This window comes from Cervus canadensis, chromosome Y (genome assembly GCF_019320065.1).
Source record: "Cervus canadensis isolate Bull #8, Minnesota chromosome Y, ASM1932006v1, whole genome shotgun sequence".
NCBI classification, from domain to species: Eukaryota; Metazoa; Chordata; class Mammalia; order Artiodactyla; family Cervidae; genus Cervus; species Cervus canadensis.
Genome location: NC_057420.1, coordinates 686,582 through 693,308, shown reverse-complemented (window position 1 = coordinate 693,308; position 6,727 = coordinate 686,582). Strand labels below are relative to the sequence as shown.

Sequence of the window (6,727 nt, the reverse complement as noted above, 5' to 3'; positions counted from 1 at the left end):
CAGAGAATTTTGTTAATGTTCTTTGATCAGAATGTTAGCATTTCCATTTTCACACGTAAAACATTGGGAAAAACCTGAACTGTAATAAAACTAAACTGGTAATTACTTTTGATTGCTACTACCAACCAACATGGCATCAATACATTTAAAATGGACAGAAAGGTTTGCATATTGTGGCAAACAGCATGAACTGGGTGTACTCAAAAGCCACTTGTATCTGCTTTCTCTCTTGCCTTTCTCTCCTGTAGAGGCCAGAAAGAAAAAAAGTACTTGATTTCAAATACCTGCAGTTAGGGACAGACATAAGACATGGTTCTGGCCAGGGAGGGCTGTCCTTTCCAAATAAAAAGTAAAGACTTGCTAAGAGAAAGCCCCTCGGCCTCTTTCTCTTTCTTCTTCCCTGGATGTGGAAGGACCAGAGATTATAGTCCCTTTAACCAAAAGACAATAAAAATGAACACAAAAGTCTACCCGGCAGACCACACAGAAGTAAAAGGAGTCAGTGTCCCTGAGCCACCTTCTCAGGGCTGGACTGCCCACCTCTGGACTTCTTATTGCATAAAATATATACAAGCTAACAGATTAAGCTACTCTAGTAGGGTTTTCTACTAGTGCAGCTGAATGCACTTGTCGTAGATATGAATATAAAATTCGGAGTAAAAATCCTGTTAAGAGTTATGAAGAAAAAATAGTTATGAAGAAAGTCTTCAGCAACCCCTCAAATATTCTTAAAAAGACCTCGATGATAATTTTATCTGAAGAAGACAAATACTGCACAACCAATACCAAAAAAAAAAAAAAAAACAAAACAGGGGAGGGAGATGATGTTTGATGGCAGTGAGGCTATTCCAATGCCAAACAAAAATGAGATAAGGTTGGAAAAGAGCATGACTCTAATACCAAACAATTATGGTCTAGTATTTCCTATTTGTTAGTTTCAACAGTCAGCAAGTCCATTTCTTGGGCAGAGGGATTCTAATATTTTTTTAAGTCTGAAACTTCAAACTTGGGAACTTTTCCTCCAGGTTACCAGCAATGGTCTTATCAGCTTCACGGAGGATTTTAAGAAAATCTTCCACCACAGGGCTACAGAAAGGAGGAAGAGTCTCAAATGCACAGGAACACTTCTGTTTGCTTAACTTGCCCTCCTTTATCATCTCTGAGTTACCTTTCTCCTTTGTTAATACTTGGAAAATATTAGAAAGAAATTTACAGGAAATATCCTTCAAGATTTTCAAGTGGAAACCATCTTGGGTTAAATCAGACCTTTAGTTTCTTCTGTGTTAGACTCTGTTGAGTCTGCGTCCTTCTGACAATGTTCCATATTTTGTAAGACACAAATCAGGCTGTCACTTAGAGGAAGATCCACCTTTCCTATCTTTAGGCACTCCTATTCAGTCTGTAAAGCATAGATGACGGACAACACTGAAAAAACAAGAGGCCAGCACTGTTTTTTTGTTCTTGCAGTATGATGGGTGGATCATCAGACTGGCAGAATTCATGGCACACTGGTCAAAAAGTATATTCCAAGTGTCTTTCCCAGTGTCAAGGCACTGTACAATTGCCAGCTACTGTGGTGAGCAGCTGTAAGACATGCGTGTAAACATCTGGATTTTCAGAGTGTACTTCTTTGGCAGCTTCAAGTACACAGGGCACAGTTCGAAACACTGGCTGCTGTTGAGAATCTTCCTGGGGTTGGTGCAGAGCCTGAAGAGCCCCACTTCTAATCCATTCCAACATTAGCTTCTCATCCAGATCAAACAGCTTGTCCACAACCTTTACCATCAAGTCATTTGTTGAACTTGACATGATGAAGCAAATGCTAGCATAAATAGCTGGATTTTCTCAGATTCTTTCAACCCAGACACCGGCCACTTCTGTCTGGGAAAGGCAAGTAAGGAACAACCTGCTTGTTACCAGCAGAGTAGGAGGGTCTGAATACTTGGTCAAGATTGTTATCACTGCTGATGGACACACATATCTCCTGGAAATGGGCCATATTACCTAAAATTCCCACACATATTTCTCTTGAGGACATTTGGATTTGGCCAATACTCCCATACATATGTCAGGAGCATTAAATTCTTGGAGAAACAAAGCCACATTCTCATCCATTGACATGTCCCATACTCTGCAAATTTCATTCTCCATTTCTTCATCAAGCTCCATCTGCTGCTCCTCATCATCAGAGCTGGATTTGGCATTTTCAGGGCTAACCATCTGGATGAGCCCGCTGAGGATGCCAAAAAGCCAGCGCTTGCTGGAGACCACGCTGCCTATGCGATCCCCCAGGGCCGCCACCACCTCCTCCGCCAGTAGTTTTTAGTATGAATCGGGTATCTACCGAGAAAATGAAAGGTGTTGTCTTTTGGTGAGAGATCACTGTTTAAATTTTGCATTACAACTAGGAAGGCGACAAAGTAAAACTGCTAGAACAAAATTTCCATTTCGAAGTATTTATTTTTCTAAACACTGTTTCAGACCATAAAAAATATGTTTGAACACTAGATATGTTCGTATAAGTATGTTTAAACATATACAGATAGAACATACACAGATAGGTTCAAACACTCATATGTATAAAAGAAAACGAAGGGAAAGAAATAATGCCTACACACTGCTTCTGTCTGGGAAAGGCAAGTAAGGAACAACCTGCTTGTTACCAGCAGAGTAGGAGGGTCTGAATACTTGGTCAAGATTGTTATCACTGCTGATGGACACACATATCTCCTGGAAATGGGCCATATAACCTAAAATTCCCACACATATTTCTCTTAATTGAGGACATTTGGATTTGGCCAATACTCCCATACATATGTCAGGAGCATTAAATTCTTGGAGAAACAAAGCCACATTCTCATCCATTGACATGTCCCATACTCTGCAAATTTCATTCTCCATTTCTTCATCAAGCTCCATCTGCCGCTCCTCAGAGGATTGGAGGAGCTACAATGGGGATGGGCTGGCGGGGGAAAAAGAACAGTGCGGGAGACAAGGAAAAGGCTGCGTGTCCACCACTGCTTCCACTCAAAGCTAGCGACGCGTCACTAAACAAAATAGGAACCTTGAGTTCAAGTGTCTTTAGGGTCTGGAGAGTGCCATTTCCGACGCTTGCGGGCGTGGTACAATTTTGTGTGCGCATGATGTTCGCCTGATAGTAGCATGATAGTACAGCTATCACTGTAACTAGAACAATACTATGTGCCCAGGAGTGCACAAACTCACTCAGGCAGAAAGGAAAGGAGGGTATGGGAGGCCGACCCAACTATCCAGATCTTTAACTGAGGCAGTTTTCACTAAAGTTTTATTTTCAGTTTTATATATACCTGTCAAAACTTTTTTTATATTTAAACAATTGTGTGTTGTGCAGATGATTTTTGAACTTATTTCTGCTCAGCAACAGGTTTTTTAATCTCAATTTCCAGTTTTGTGTATAAAGAAGATAGCTAAAACAACACTAAATAGACATATCTTACATTAGGATGAAATGCTGAATCTGAAGTTGACTGAAAATGAGTTTGAGGTGAAAAAAGAATTACCTAAACTAGCTCTGTGTTAACGAATAATTAAATAGTGTCTTCTATAAACTGATTGTGGTATTGAATAGCTATTTCAATAGAAACCTTTACAAAAAACTGATGTGAGACCATTGTGTTTTGTAAAACGTCCTGTCTTGGGATTTGCATTCTTGCAACTACTAACCAACCATAAAGTATTTTGGACGCCAACTTTAAAATGTGTGGAGTTTTAGAAATTCTTTTACAGTGGGCCAATGTAGAAAAAAGAATGAGGCGGGCATTTGTCCAGCCGCTGTGGTTGAGGACACGGTGGCGGTGGGCATGTTTTCCCCCCAGCCCAGCCCTACCAACCGAATCAAGCATGCAGCCTTCTTCCTTTGGACAAGATTTGCAAAAGCCTGGTTGTTAGCCTTTAATTGAACAGTCAGTTCCTTGCCCGAGATGACACGACCTTTCAACACATCTAATTCTCAAAACAGCTCAAGAAAGTGATTCTTTGAAATCCCGTTCTTGCAAATAAGAAAAAAACAGGCAAAAAAGGTAGGTGATATCTTCCTCAGAGTGAACTCTTCACGCTAAAGCACTTTCTCTGAACCAAGATGACATTTTCCAAATGAATGCCATGAACTCAAAGGGAAAATTCTGCGTCACCAGTGCATCACTGAGAATAATAGGGCTGAAGTGGAAGTTTACATTTGCTGAGAAAAAGGTTAATTTTCTCTTAAATTGCCCTCCTCTCCCCAGTCCCGCCCTAGGTACCTGCAGCCGGTGTGGGCTTACTACATCCAGTTCTCGAGCACAGAGAGCTGTGTTCCACCATGCTTCCATTTTCCTTTCGGTTTCCAACATTCCGCCTTTGAAGAATCCAGACATGCAAACATCCTCCCATAAATGTTCATTGCCTTAGGATAAAGATATCTGGTCTGGGCGGAGATGCATCGCCAGGCGCCAGCGCCAAAGCTGTACAACACCCTCATTAATAAACACGGAGGTATTCGAATGGCATACAGTCCCTCTGCAGAAGCGGGAGATGCGGGTGTGGGGGTGATGATGACCCGTGCCACCCACCCACAGGCGAACATCATGCGCACACAAAATTGTACCACGCCGGCAAGCGTCGGAAATGGCACTCTCCAGACCCTAAAGACACTTGAACTCAAGGTTCCTATTTTGTTTAGTGACGCGTCGCTAGCTTTGAGTGGAAGCAGTGGTGGACACGCAGCCTTTTCATTGTTTCCCGCACTGTTTTTTTTCCTCGCCAGCCCACCCCCGACCTCTGGTGAAATACAGGTACACTTTCGGCATTCTGCTCACATTACACACGCGCGCACACGTCTACGGGGCAGGGGGTGGGGGAGGAATCCGGGCGCGCTCCTAGTAGCCCCTAGTAACCTCGGAGCCGCCACGAAGTAGACAAGGGATGCTTTTACATAACAAACCCTTCACGTGTTCGACACCCTTTCTCAATCTTGTGAGTGGCTCTGAAAAGAGCCTTTGGGTTTCCGGGCACCGAGATGCACCTCATTTAGAGCTGGTATATTTGGTGACTGGCTTTGGTACCTTCGGAAACAGCGTGTTTGGCCAACTCACCGGGCAACAGCAGGCGCACAGCCGTCTGCACCTCCCGGGACGTGATGGTAGAACGCTTGTTGTAGTGCACCAAATGGGAGGGCTCGCTAGCGATGCGCTCGAAGATGTCTTCACGAACGAGTTCATGATGCCCACAGCCTTGGAAGAGATACCAGTGTCCGGGTGCACTTGCTTCTACACCTTATACACGTAGATATAATAACTCTCTTTGCTGCTGCGCTTACGCTTTTTACCATCCTTCTGTGCTTTAGTAACAGCTTTCTTGGAGCCCTTCTTGGGTGCGGGAGCTGATTTGGACGGATCAGGCATGACGGCGGATCTTTCCAAATAAAAAAGAAGGCTCTTTCCAGAGCAACTTAACTTATACGTCCTGTATTCAAATGAGGGATCTAGAATTTCTAACTTCTGATAGGATCAAGCAATGCGCAACGTCATCACTGGAAAAGGCAGATGCAAATTAGGGGGAAATGGTGACTTCCTTTTCTGTGGTCACCATCACTACCCAATCGGGCGGCGCCGGCTGCACTAGCTTAAGACCGTATATAAGGACTCTCTGATTACAGTGGGTTTGTGGGTGTTCTGTTTATTGCCTTTGTCTGGTCGTCGTGCGTGACTGGCAGATGTCCGGCCGAGGCAAACAGGGCGGTAAAGCGCGGGCGAAAGCGAAGTCGCGCTCCTCCCGCGTGGGCTTGCAGTTTCCTGTGGGCCGAGTGCATCGGCTGCTCCGCAAAGGTAACTATTCTGAGCGTGTGGGTGCTGGCGCGCCTGTTTATCTGGCAGCAGTGTGGGAGTACCTGACAGCTGAGATCCTACAGCTGGTGGGCAACGTGGCGCGCGACAACAAGAAAACCCGTATTATCCCACGCCATCTGCAGTTAGCCATCGGTAACCACGAAGAGCTCAACAAGCTGCTGGGCCGCGTGACCATCGCGCAGGGCGGTGTCCTGCCCAACATCCACAGTGGGCTGTGTGTCCGTTTGCTGCAGGTAATCGTCTGACATTTTCTCTTGAATCTCACCCCCAAGGTCATGGAGTTTTAATCCCACTCATCCTTACGAATTTGTTATTATCGGTGACAAGCTACTTTTGACTCCGGAAAGTCATTACTGCGACATTCAGACGCCAAGTACGGACTGTTTTCTTATCCCAGGAGAAATGCATAGATTGAACTGGTATTGAAAGTGTTTAATCTTAAAAGAAAATCTGTCATTTGAGGTTGTGATAGATAAGCGTGATTTCCATCTTAAAAGGTATGAATGCGTGAGTTAGATTTTTAGAGAACGTGAGATCAGAATTGTCTATTGTATTGCGAATTCTAAGGTCTTGGGAAGGGTATGTCTTGTTCGATGCGTTTTCAGCATTTGAAATGTATCAGTTTACATTTTGAAAACAGGTGCACATTTTTAAAGGCAAACTCATTGTAGATTGATTATTTAAGTGAGTTTAAATTACTATATTTGGGTTGGTTAAACATTAATAAGAGAGCCCCTTAAACTAATAGCTAGAGTCAAAATAATCAGTACACTGAATTTGATAAAATTATTTTTGTGAATTCAGTAAATCTAAAATGAACAGTGTTAGGACCAGATTAAGTAATATCTATGTGGATATTTCAAAAG

At 43.3% G+C, this 6,727-nt stretch overlaps 2 pseudogenes; both read right to left on the bottom strand.

Annotated features, from left to right (window-relative positions):
• Window positions 1–986: 986 nt before the first annotated feature.
• Window positions 987–4,367, bottom strand: LOC122436373 (annotated as a pseudogene).
• Window positions 4,368–5,039: 672 nt separating this feature from the next.
• On the bottom strand, window positions 5,040–5,417 carry LOC122436429 (annotated as a pseudogene).
• Window positions 5,418–6,727: the final 1,310 nt, after the last annotated feature.